This window comes from Euprymna scolopes, chromosome 33, assembly GCF_053919585.1.
Source record: "Euprymna scolopes isolate OS-2025 chromosome 33, ASM5391958v1, whole genome shotgun sequence".
NCBI classification, from domain to species: Eukaryota; Metazoa; Mollusca; class Cephalopoda; order Sepiida; family Sepiolidae; genus Euprymna; species Euprymna scolopes.
The window spans coordinates 55464631-55479146 of record NC_136514.1 but is presented as its reverse complement, the minus strand read 5'-3'; the positions used below and the strand labels follow the sequence as shown (position 1 = coordinate 55479146).

At 33.6% G+C, this 14516-nt stretch overlaps 2 pseudogenes; both read left to right on the top strand.

Moving 5' to 3' along the window:
- The first annotated feature begins 10565 nt into the window (after nt 1-10565).
- Nucleotides 10566-10690, top strand: LOC145258558 (U2 spliceosomal RNA; annotated as a pseudogene).
- Nucleotides 10691-10812: 122 nt separating this feature from the next.
- LOC145258486 (U2 spliceosomal RNA) lies at nt 10813-11040 on the top strand (annotated as a pseudogene).
- Nucleotides 11041-14516: the final 3476 nt, after the last annotated feature.

The window sequence follows — 14516 nt, the reverse complement described above, 5'->3', positions numbered from 1 at the left end:
CATGATTGACGGTAATCCCGAGGATCAGTATCCATTTCTGCAAGAGTAACATTTTTTTCATTTTCGCTCTTTTGGAGTGGATTGCTGTACTAAGAATATAAGAAACATGCATTTTCTCTTTTTATTAGAATTTTCCATTGCACCAAATTGAGCCACAGCAACGCGTGGCTGGGTACAGCTAGTATATATATATATATATATATATATATATATATATATATATATATATATTCATATGGACTCTCCCATCGATTTCGACGCATTAGTTCCCACCACAACAACACAGTTGCACTGAGTAATAGAAATTTCCAGGTCGGTATGTGGGGGCGCATTAATTCACTTCGTTAAGACATGCATCTAGAAGAAGGAAACACTGATGTAAACCCTAGCGGTCTACTGTATGCTATGTCTTGTGGCAGTTATCTGCACCGACGAAGGTTAGCAGTAATACCTAAAAGTGTGGTTGGTTCTACACAAAACCTTCACCACTATAAACAAATCATCTGAGTGAATTTCCGAGCAACGTAATTGTTGTGGCGGAACCTCATACGTCGAAATGGACGGGAGAGTCAATCATATATATATTCAAGGTGGTAATGGTGAAATTAAATTACACCAGAACAAATGCAATTGTGATCAAGGAATTGACAAATATAAAAGTGACACCAACTAGAAAATAGTTTAATTTCATAATCATTGTTTTCATATAGATATTAAGCGAGATGGATAATTGTATATACGAAGCTGACATACATCGTTATTATAAACTTCATTTTAAAAACAATCATTATGAAAAAAAGGGGTAACATGTCGTAGGAAATGGAAAAACATACAAATAAAGTAAACTTTTATAATCTGCATAATAGTTTTGCCATAAATTATCACCGTACTTAAGTGGTTCTTATACCGCAAAATGGAGGTTCTCATTTTTTGACTACATCCTATTTTCACCGCTGCTTCCTCTGCAATTTGAATGTTCGTTTCAATAGGTGCAGCGAGTTCGTAGTTTCGCCATAGAAGTCGATTGCGGCAACTATTCTTATTGCCTGTCCCACCTGAAGCAATGAACACTGGTAAAAGCCAGAGGTTACTGAACCGGATATACGACCGGAACTATGTTTGGTTCGCCTGAAGATCCGTCACTCGTAGGAGTCGTTCTTAATCTCCACCTTACACACACACACACACACACACACACACACACATACACACACACACACACTCTCACACACACACAAACACAAACACACACACATATATATACATATTAGTGTTGTGTGTGTGTATTGATATAATAATAGTATGTTTATTTATACAAACGGTATTGACTTCATATGTGCATATAGATGGTTTCTGCTGTAATACTTAAAAGAAACAACGTCTTCAGACGAGACTTTTTAACAATGCTTTCATGCACATATGTAGTAAATGATGTCAGTATGAATAAACACCCTACTATAATTATGCGTTGCTTGTCATTGTTACTTTCTGGTAAACAACGAAGAAAACTACAACGGTAGAATCATTATATATATATATATATATATATATATATATATATATATATATATATATATATATATATATATATATATATTAGTCCTCGCGCGAAAGCGCAGGACACAGAATGTTTTAAATAATAATAATAATAATAATAATAATAGAATAACAATAACAAAGTCTTTCGCTAGTGAGGACTACTATTGAACGTAACCAGTTATACACTCCTTTTGAAATTTTCATCTCTATTTTTTTCGTTATCTACTGAATATTTTTGATGAAACCTATATGAAATATGTCCTTATTAAATTGTAAAGATTTTCTATTCTGAAAGAAAGTTTAAAAAAATTAATCTAAAAAAGTTATTTTAAAGTTTTTATTAAAAGAATTCAGATTTTCTCATTGTTCAGACATGTATGACAAAGAGAGAGTTGCAAAATGAGTTGTGGAGTGAGGAGAATTACAAACTGAAACAGAGAGAATATTCAGACCTGTAATAATACAAAGACGGAGTTGCAAAAATGAGTTGTGGTGTGAGGAGAAATACAAACTGAAATAGAGAGTAGGAGAGTTTTTACAAATACATACAAAATCGCATTTATCTTTTTTTAAAAATAAATCAATAAATTAAATAAAATATAATCTTAAAAAGATAGGATACAAGTGAGAAAAGCATTTCATCCAAGGCATGAAAATTGTTAAACAAAATGTTTTTACTATATGCTTGAAAAATAAAGGTACAAGATTCAATTTGAAATTTATTTATCTTCAAAGTGCACTTTTATACATTTTACAAAGTAAGGTATTAAATTTGCATACCTTACTTTGTAAAATTTATAAAAGTACTGGATTTATTTGGGGATATAGTATAAATTTTAACTTCCCCACATATTCTATTTTGTACATATATTTTATACAATTGTACATATTCTACAACGTATAATTTACTCGTAATTTTTTTTTACTCGTAATCCCATTTTCCCTTCATTTAATTTATATACATATATATATATATTTTTTATTTTTTTTTATTTTCATTTCATCCATTCGTTATAATTTTATAAGTAATCCCCACTTAAGTCTTCGCTCTTGCGTGACATTTGTTTTACACTTGATAGAAATTCAACGATTGACTCCTGATGAGTTTGTTGATGAAAGGGACCCCTAGAGTCTTCCGGACCTTATTTAAAGCGCTTTATATATATATATATATATATATATATATATATATATATATATATATATATATATATAAATATACGTACATTATTTAATCAAGAAATGCATATTCAATGATTAATCTTATCCGAATATTTCATTAAGGAAGTTTATTTAATAATTGGCTCGATGTTATCGATGTTTGTTGGAATAGAATCGTTTTAATTGCTCTGTTTAGAAATATTATGTAAATTTGATGTCTTCCATTTAGTTTTTTATTTAATTTATATTTAAGTTATTTTTAAGTAAATAATAATTGAACAGTTGCATTTGAAACTAGTAGTAAACGTATTTATCCAAGCTATTCGAGTTATTTTCCTTTTAAATATAAACAAATCAATTCAAAGATTCAGCACCCGCCATTGTCACAAACTGGATAATAAACTTACAAAATTAATCTCCGACAGCAAATGGAGAACTATAGGACGCCCGGATCTAATACAAAATCTTTCTACTAAAGTACTCGCAAACACCGAAATTGAATCCCTTAGTTTTGGACTAAAATTCGCAACTGGCATACATTCAAATATTACCACCGACGCAATTTTGAAGAATTACAAACATGAAGATACGAACTTTCAAAAAGGTTTCATACAGGGTGTTATTTCTGTTGCAGTTACTCATCCATATGAAACTGTACTTCCTAAGAGATACATAAATGCTTTGAAACACCTAGCGAATAACAAGAACTTGATTATATCACCAGCTGATAAAGGTGGTGGTATAGTATTAATGGAAAAAGATGAATACCTGGAAAAAGTTTCTACATTGTTGGCAGACAACAACACTTACACCAAAACTGATTTAAAGATTTTAAGTAAATCAGCGTTCATTAAATAATATCTGGCTAATCTCTTTGTCCTGCAATATATTTTGACCAGGCAGCACCGAATATATACAGCTAGTTGTAATATAAAAGCACCCTGCATTAAAAACCGACAAAAATAACAGAAAAGCGAAATTTATTTTAATATGTTCGTATAAAATTATTTAATATACCCCCTTTCTTTTTTAATATAAATACGAACACCCCAAACAACCGAGAATAGTTTTAAAAGGGGTATACACAAACTAAATTCGAAGTGTGCGTTAGAATTATCTGGTTATTTACATATTGAACGTGCGGTAACCGGAAATAAAAGAAACCGGTGTAAACCTAAATCCTTCTTTTTCGCATTTGTTTATACTGGGAAGGGCGTGTCTAACTTATAATTCATCCCTGTAACAATATATACTGTTACATTCTTTAGACTTTCTTTTCTACCGGCATGTTAGGCGAAATTTACTTGCGTAGAAATTTAATGCAAGTGAAGCCGAAACCTGGTCGACCGGTTCTACCCCTCTATTTAATGAACTTTTTTTCTCAACCTTAATCGAATGTTTTCCCTACGTCCTTCTTTTTACCATGGATACAAAAAACCTCAGCCTTCCCTTTTTAATATATATATACATATATATATATATATATATATATATATATATATATATATATATATAGAGAGAGAGAGAGAGAGAGAGAGAGAAAGAGAGAGAAAATAAAAAGGAACAAACCGTATTATATGTTCATCAACGTTTCGTCTTTATTTCGAGACTTCCTCTGGATGAATGAGATTAAGGAACAAAAAATATACCAGTACAAAATATTTGAAAATGTTTCACGTGCACAGTGTGACGCAGTTCTATTTCAGAGAAACGGAAAAATGACGTTGGAAATTCAAAAGGAGGGGGAGGGCTGGCGCTGTTAAAGAGAAGGAAATTTTAGTGACGTCATATAGTCGTTAATGTAAATTTAAAACTATGAACGCAAGTTTATATTCTTATTGGGAAAAAGATATGCCTGTTGAAATTCAAATATAAGTTAGTAACAGAAATGAAATGAGTGTTTTTTATGTAATATATTGATTGAGATTATGTGTTAATTATTACAGGGGGTGTTTGAATGGTGTGAGAAAGTTAATCTGTGTCCACAGTTAAATAATGTTCTTTTAATAAGAGTTTACTTATTAAGGGCGCTATGTTATAGAAACCTCCACGTTGTTTAATACTTGATTATATCACCAGCTGATAAAGGTGGTGGTATAGTATTAATGGAAAAAGATGAATACCTGGAAAAGTTTCCACATTGTTGGCAGACAACAACACTTAGACCAAAACCGATTTAAAGACAGTAAATCGAAGTGTTGAAAATTTCAACCAATCTTATAAAAAACTTATAAAATACAATAAAACTTGGATGTCATACATTGAATACCACCCTAATGTTCCATCACTATATGGCCTCCCCAAAACTCACAAACCAGTCATCCCTATGCGCCCTATAATATCCGGCATCGGTAGTGCCACACACAAAATTGCACGTGCCATATTCAACGTTTTGACTCCACTACTGGGCACTATCAGCACCTCCCACATAAAAAACTCAGGAGATTTATTGAACAAAATAAAAAATATTAACGTACAAAACAAAACTATACACAGCTTAGATATAACATCATTATATACTAATGTCCCCATTAAAAAATGCTTGAATTTACTCCTTAAACATTTAAAAAAATCTAACATTAGCTTACCTTTTCCTCCCGACACTCTTATAAAAATCATTATACTTATAACTAACATGACTTACTTTCACTTCAATAACAATTTCTATAAACAAAATTTTGGTCTTCCTATGGGTAACCCTCTTAGTGGAGTATTAGCTTGCCTTTTCTTAGAATTCCTAGAATCTGGTCCTTTCAAATTCAGATTACCTTCAAACACAGAGTATTTCAGATACATTGACGACATCTTAATTCTTCTTCCTGAAAATACGCGCATAAATATAATTAGAGACAAATTAAACTCAGTCGAACCTTCCATAAAGTTTACCTATGAAACAGAAAACAATAACTCATTACCTTTTCTTGACATACTTATAATAAAATCCAATAATAAACTATCTTTCAAAGTTCACCGCAAAACTACACACAAAAACGATTACATACATTTCTATTCACACCATAATAATAAAATAAAAACAGGGATGATAATTGGTTTCTTCTTACGCACTTTCAGAATTTGCAGTCCTGAATATCTGGATGAAGAATTCAAATACCTTACAAATATTTTGAAAACCTTACAATATCCGACATATTTCATATTGAATGCTAAGAGAAAAGCCACACAAATATTTTCCAGAATAAATAATAATAAAAAATCATACACACGAGACCTTTCTCTCATAAACAGACATCTTCTTTTACCTACACACACCAATAATACAATAATCTATAACACACTAAACAAACTAAAAATTCCTATCGTACAAACCACATCACTAACCATAAGACATATATTAAAAACTACGAAACATCTCTATAACCAACCAGTTTCCGATGGAGATATATACATTATTGCTTGCCATAATTGCCATCATAAATACGTTGGTGAAACTCAGCGTAAATTGGAAAAAAGGCTCAATGAACATAAAAGAGATATAAAAATAGCAATTCTCTAAGTGCATTATTTTCTCATTCATTACAACATAACCACACCTTTGACTTCAAACAAGCAAAAGTAGTTAAATTTATTTCAAATAAACCGCGCCGGAGACTTCTTGAATCTGCGCTTATCGGAATTTCAAGCACTATTAAACAAGGTGGAGGCTTCTATAACATAGCGCCTTTAATAAGTAAACTCTTATTAAAAGAACATTATTTAACTGTGGGCACAGGTTTACTTTCTCACACCATTCAAACACCCCCTGTAATAATTAACACATAATCTCAATCAATAAATTACATAAAAAACACTCATTTCATTTCTGTTACTAACTTATATTTGAATTTTAACAGACATATCTTTTTCCCAATAAGAATATAAACTTGCGTTCATAGTTTTAAATTTACATTAACGACTATATGACGTCACTAAAATTTCCTTCTCTTTAACAGCGCCAGCCCTCCCCCTCCTTTTGAATTTCCAACGTCATTTTTCCGTTTCTCTGAAATAGAACTGCGTCACACTGTGCACGTGAAACATTTTCAAATATTTTGTACTGGTATATTTTTTGTTCCTTAATCTCATTCATCCAGAGGAAGTCTCGAAATAAAGACGAAACGTTGATGAACATATAATACGGTTTGTTCCTTTTTATTTTCTCTATTTTGTCGGAATACTATTTCCATTATTTTCATCATATATATATATATATATATATATATATATATATATATATATTATGTCCAGCGTTACACAGCTCCAGAGAACAGCAGACTTCTGGCACAATTTTTCCCTATATACGAATCACATACGTACTAAGACAAAGTACTTCTAAAATGGTAATGCAGTTAAGAACTGTCCCTGTTACCTTCATTGCGACACCGATTTCGTAATCTAGTGAGGCATAGAACTATCCTCTATCTTACAGACCTGAGAGAGATAATGTACATGTGTATATATGTGTGTCATCACAGAATATTCTGTCATGTATACCAAGTATAATAGTGCATAATGCTGCTATATATACCAAATATAATAGTGCATAATGCTGTAATATATACCAAGTATATTATATACCAAATATAATACTGTATAATGTTTTATTTACTATTATAACTCATGGAAACCCCGACTGGACAAAGGACAAAAACGTTCTTTATCTTGAACACAACTGCTCAAACATAAAACAGCAATCTTAGATTTATTGTTTACCCGGCACTATCTAAATAAATTAAGGATGTTTTCATAACACAACTAAGACCAACCTTTCTGACTTTTCCCCCTCCCTAGTAAAAAGAAATTTCAGTGACCTTAATTAATTTTAAAAGAAAAAGCCAAGACAAAGGAAATCGCGGTGGTTTGATTCGTAATTATGCCAGGAAAGCGATAGTACCATACCTGAAAACCCCGAATCCATTGAAAAGACTCTGCTTCGTCGAATTTAGTGGACTAAGAGATTTCATTATCTTTCTCGGTTAATTTTACATACGAATACACTTTTAGATCTTCCAAACTTCTCTAACCATTTTTTCTATAAAGCAAACGCATCACATTGAAATGCAGATATTGAGTTATATATATATATATGATTCGTACAAAAGTAATGTCGTTTTATGACATTCAGCTGTATAAAGACGAGATTGTTTTTGCACCAATCTATATATATATATATACACACATATATATTTATATATATATATATATATATATATATATATATATATATAGAGAGAGAGAGAGAGAGAGAGAGAGAGCGATAAAGAAAGAGAGAAAGAGAGTAAGAAAGAGATTATATGCATGTGTAGATGTGTGTATCAATCACAGGAAATTAAAAGAATAAAAACAGGCCTATGAATATATTTCTAGCATTTAATGGAATTGAAACACCAAATTTATTTCAATAATTAAATGTTTCCTTTTTCTCTTTCTTTCTATAGAGACAATACGTTTTTCCTTTTTTTCTCTTTTCAATGCTTAAAACGTTTGTTGTTACTTTCTTTTCTCATATCTTACTTCGCTGAGTCAGCCGTAATATTATAAGAATATAACTATTGGTGTGAACGCTAGCTGTAACGCTACTCAAGTTTACACACGTGTCATACACGTTGTACGCAGAGTACGTTGCAAGAAACAAAAGATAACATATAACTCGACTCATTGTTTCCGGTTTCCAGGTACTTTCCCTAATAAAACGTGATCGTGTTCCTTCTCTGTCCATTCAAACATCATCGTCTGTCCGTGCACGTAATTTTGGCATTTGCATACGCGCATTTGCGCTTGTTTACAGAGCGAAGGATAATATTTCCAATCATTTGTAAGGGAGGATGTGTCTACTCGTCTAAAAAAAATTAAATCAGCAGTTATAATTTGGCTATGGACTAGAATATAAGATATTTATTTAAATAAATCACTCTTAATTCAATAGAAACAGTAAAATCCAGGAACAATTCTAAAACACAATTTAACACTAATATTGAATTGCTTAAGTAACTTTAAAATTATTGGGTCAGACGAATTATAAAAAGCAGAACACACACAAACAATATCACGTAGATACGTGTAGAGTCGATTATGTTCTGCTATTGAATATCCATATATCTCAACTAAAAAAGATTAGCTAGAAAAGGAAGAGAGTCAAAAGAAAATTAAACAAGCCAAAAACTATATGGCCCCCTGACTGATTTTGGCTATTTTTCCATCTAAAATCCTGTCATAATATAAAACAGCCAAATGACACCGTTTCATGACAAACGATGCATTAATTTGAATTCGATACCATTCAAACACCCTATTTAGACACAAGTAAGAATTTTTAGTCGCGTGCAAGACACTATAAGTCACTCCGTCGGTCCGTCCGTCTGTCTGTCAGTCGGTCTGTCCGTAACGCTTTTGTGCTTGGCCTTTTTGGTTAAGATCAAAGGTCTGTTGTTAATAGATGCTGTTCTTAGCATATTAAGCTTTTCTTGGCCTTTTGGCGAAGACCAAAGTGTAGTATCTTTTCGGCAGATACTGCAAGCAAAGACAATATGTGGGGGAAACCCCACATATAAGACCTTGGCTAATGTATAGGCAATCCTTCATACCAATTGTAACTATCCAGCTCCCCTACTCCCCGGGGAATTGGTCCCCATTTTCCCTTCATTCCTCACATTACAAATCGGCCTTGTGCCTAATTTGCTCGGTGGGGGAGCAAATAAATACCAACACTTCATACCAATTGTCACTATCCAGCTCCCCTACTCCCCGGTGAGTTGGTCCCCATTTCCCCTTCACTTCTCACATAAAAAAATCGGCCTCGTGTATAATTTGTTCGTTGGGGGAGCAAATAAATACCCTTTTTACGGGGATCAAAGTGTAGTATCTGATCCGGCAGATACTGCAAGCAAAGGCCATATGAGTGGGCGACACCACATGTAAGACCTTGGTCAATGTAGCGGCAACCCTTCATGCCAATTGTCACTATCCAGCTCCCCTACTCCTCGGGGAATTGGTCCCCGTTTCCCCTTCACTCCTCATATTAAAAATCGGCCTTGTGCCTAATTTGCTCGGCGGGGGAGCCAATAAATATCCTTACCTTGGCCTTTTGGTCAAGATCAAAGTGTAGTATCTGTTCCGGCAGATACTGCAAGCTATCACTAGCTATGACTAGCTATGACTAGCAAAGACCAGATGTGGGGGCAACCCCACATGCCTGACCTTTAACCAGCTCCCATTTCCCACCTCTTGGGAGCTGGTCCCCTTTTTCCCTTCCTCCTCCCTTCACTCCTCACATTAAAAATTGGCCTTGTGCCTAATTTGCTCGGTGGGGGAGCAAATAAATACCATCTGTTCCGGCAGATACTGCAAGCAAAGACCATATCAGACCTTGGTCAATGTAGGGGCAACCCTTCATACCAATTGTCACTATCCAGCTCCCCTACTCCCCGGGAATTTGTCCCAATTTCCCCTTCACTCCTCACATAAAAAAACCGCCCTTGTGCCTAATTTTCTCGGTGGGAGAGCAACTAAATACCTCTTTTCTTTGCCTTTTGGCAAAGATCGAAGTGTAGTATCTGTTCCGGCAGATACGGCAAGCAAAGGCCATATAAGACCTAGGTCAATGTAGGGGCAACCCTTCATACCAACTGTCACTATCCAGTTCCTCTACTTTTCAGGGAGCTGGTCCCCATTTCCCTTCACTCCTCACATTAAAGATCGGCCGTGTGCCTAATTTTCTCGGCGATAGTGCAAATAAATACCAACCATTCATACCAATTGTCACTATCCAGCTCCCCTACTCCCCGGCTCGTTGGTCCCCATTTCCCCTTCACTCCTCACAGAAAAAAACGGCTTGTGCCTTATTTGCTCGCTGGGAGAGCAAATAAATAAGCTTTTCTTGGCCTTTTGGCCAAGATCAAAGTTTAGTATCTGTTCTGGCAGATACTGCAAGCAAAGGCCATATGTGGGGACAACTCCACATATAAGACCTTGGTCAATGTAGGGGAAACCCTTTATACCAATTGTCACTATCTATCTCCCCTACTCCCCGGGGAGTTAATTCCCCATTTTCCCTTTACTCCTCACATAAAAAATCGGCCGTATTCCTAATTTGCTCTGTGGGGGAGCAAATAAACACTCTTTTCTTGGCGGTTTGGCCAAGATCAAGGTGTAGTATCTGTTCTTACTGCATGCTGTACTTGTTTGTAACTTTGTGATATAAAGGAGGGGATCACTTTTCTGTATAAATTTAATGTAAAATGATCACCCACTTTACAACCAGTCTCAATGCCATTCAAGTCATTCTCCAGATCATTGAAATTGTTTTTTAAGGATTCCAGTTATTTTTTAAGCATTCAAGCCATTCTTAAGGTCATTCAATTCATCCTTAAGTTTATTAAAGTCATTCTAAGTCATTTACTTTTTATTTATTTAAGTCATTTCAGCATATTTTTCGTCATTTTAGTTTATCTTTAAGAATTTCATTTCAATCCTACATTCACGCATTCATTCACGAGAGCACGCGATTAATGGCTATCGGCCTTGTTTTTGAGATAAATAAAAATTGGATTCAGAGGGGTATTTTTTTTACCCTTCAAACACCCGGGGCTGAAGCCTCATAATTTTGCCAGGGTAAAATATTACATATCTAGATGTATATTCATGTGGTCTTGCTTTTGGATAATTTTCAGCAAAATCTAAGGATCGGAAAAATTCTATTGTGAGAACAACTACCTAAATTAGAGCGATAGTCCAAACAATAAAAATTAATACAAATCCTTATCTAAAAACCTTTTTAAACAATTTATGTAACCTTAATGTATTAAGTTTATAGAAATTTTGTTCAAATGAATAAGAAATAAATTAGAAAACTATAGAGAATCGAGTCATGCTGCTAATTTTGGGATTAAATGAAAAAAAAATGGATAATTTGGCGGATTGCCGCGTTAATTCCTATTTAAATCACATAAATTCTTTAGAGTGTAATTATTTTAATAATAATAATAATAATAATAATAATAATAATAATAATGGTAACTTAAAAAGCTTAAATTAGAGCGGGTGTGGCATTTATGTATTACAGTGGCTGAGGTACACAGTTGCCAAACTATGAATATTTTTCAAGGCCAGATGCGGAAGAAAAAATGACCAAATTCAAAAAACAAGGCACAATTCTTGCGGCAAACAGGCCCTTGGTGCTTTTATATTATTCGGGCGAATGAAATATTGAATTTCACGAAAACAAACGATACCTACGTAATTGTCATGGCGAAAATACTAACATATAAAAAATTATAAAAAACGAGGAGATAGAAACTTAATTATAAATAAAAAGAATTTTTCTGTCAAACTCGGGAATTTGGACGGAATCTCGAGCGGAACCCTTTATTTACTTCACGGAGGTAGCATGCTCTTTTTGCTGTCAGCCATGGCTAGATAGAGGTCCTAAGTAATTCGCAAATGTATTTTTCGGTCGCCTACACTGATAATTGAACCTTTAACTTTCAGGAGAATATCACTTTTACAATTGATTTTTCCCGAGTTCGACAAGATACACCTGAAGAAGGTCGAAAATTATATCGACCGAAACGTCGAGAAAATCACACTCAAGATGAGAACAGTAGTCTGATGAATAATAAGACAAATAACCAATCCACATCTCAAAAATCTAGAAACGTCAAATAAAAAAAAATTGTGAAATTGGGTTTATAACGTGTAATTTCACATTTAATGACCCGCGCTGAAACAATAACGTTAATATTCATAAATCTATTATTTAACATAGAGAGGGAGGATGCGCCTAAAAAAATTCGTTCCAATTCAACAGAGAATTTAATATCCTTTTAGAATGAGGCAATTTTTTATTCTTATTCCTATTCAGAATGACCCTTTTTCGGGAGCTAGATTTTCCCCACAAAAATAACCGACCTTGTGTCTAACTCTGCCCTTGTGAAGAGGCAAGTAAATATTAAAAAAAAAAAAAAATTTAACAATCAAAATGAAATAACCTTAAAATTTTATCTGTGACAAATAAACCAGAATTGTTTCTTTTGATTTCATAAAATCCATAAAATCTAATGGTCGGAAAATATTTTATGGTTCGAAAAGAGTATTTTTAGCCATTTTAAACACTTTTGACACCCTAGAAATGTAACTAAAATTTTTTATCAAAAATCCGAGAATGTTACATTTCCTCCCTTGCGTAACTCTATTCTAAAGACCAAATCCGATTAAGTCGGTGGACCAAAAATACAATAAAATCGGCGAATGGATTGAATTCAACGATGATACAAAGCAGTTGATAACCTGTGTGTAAGAAAAGAAGAATCCACCAAAACTAAAACAGGAAGTCAAGATTTTCATTTTTGCTCGTTCCTTGTCTACTTTCTTTATTTTCAATTATTCTCACTCCTCCACCCCTCTCTCCTCTACCTTTGTGACCCACTTTCCATTACGCCCTTTAATATCATTAATAAATACGAGGAGCTTCCTAATTAACAAATACGAGGAGCTTAGATTATTTAATTTGGTGATAAATTCAATTTGAATTTCACTTCAATCAGGAATCACATTATTAAATATTCGTGGCAATAATTCTTTGCGTATATTTATATTTTTCTGGTGTAATTTTATGTACGTTCACAATTACAGTATATAACTGTTCATTACGAATATTCAACGTCGATTCCTGCCAAGCAATTAAGTCGATATTTCAGGTGAATTTCTGCTATAAATCAGTGAATGCAAATTCATCTGACGATGAAGTTGAATATAATTATGTCGAGCGTTACACCGCTCCAGAGAATAGCAGACTTCGGGCGCAGTTTTTTCCCATATACGAATCACAAACGTACTAAGATGTAGTACATCGAAAATTGCAATGCAATTTTGAGCAGTGTCTCTTGCTTTAATTGCAATACCGATTTCGTCACCTAGTGAAGGATAGAACTATTTTCTATCCTACAGACCCTTTATCACAGAAGAGAACTTGTGAGTTTTGTTTTTCATTATTTTATCGTTGTTTTCATCGCAAGTACTTAGCAGAACTACAATGTTCGTTTTTATCTTGGAAAACATTGCTATTAAGTACCTTTGTTGTTACCACTACCACAAAGAACTTTGCATTCATACATGATGCACCAAAAACAATATCGTTTACTTCTAAGCAGTTATCATTTGTGCAATGCAATACTACAGCATTGCTCATCTGCGTCTTCAACTTTAATATATACAAATACTTGTCGATTCATTCTCTTAAGTATTACTCTTCCTGCTATTTAAAACCATCTTTATCACTTCAAACACTTTCTTGTACGTGACGCTTTTCTCGTTCCATGCAAATCTATTATCAGATCACAGAGTACTGCTGTAATGTTTGCGCTGCTAAATCTCATTGTAGTCTTCCTGATAACGGACAGAAAAGTATTTTAATTTGTTTAGCTCCGGCGTTTCTTTTTCTATTTACCCTCTCTCCAGCAGACGTAATGTTGCTATATTCAGTCTTTTGTATAAATACTATTATTGCAAGTGTTCTTCAACATTATTTCATATATTTCCTGCTTCTGTTGTTTCAGCTCGTTTGACACGTCAATCCAGTAGTCTTGCTTAATTAGATTCCTATTCTTGTAGGTTCTGCAAAAACTGCTGAGAATGAAGGCCGACCAGACAATTACTTCAAAGTTTAGACAAGCAACGCCAGGAAATAATTTTGTAGATTGTAGAGCTTTTGCGAAGGTAATGGTCGAAACACATGCGACTTCAATGGCTTAAACAGAATTGTATCATTATGTACAAATTATAAGAATCGGGTAGAAAGGTTTTTGGATGCATCAGCATGTAAT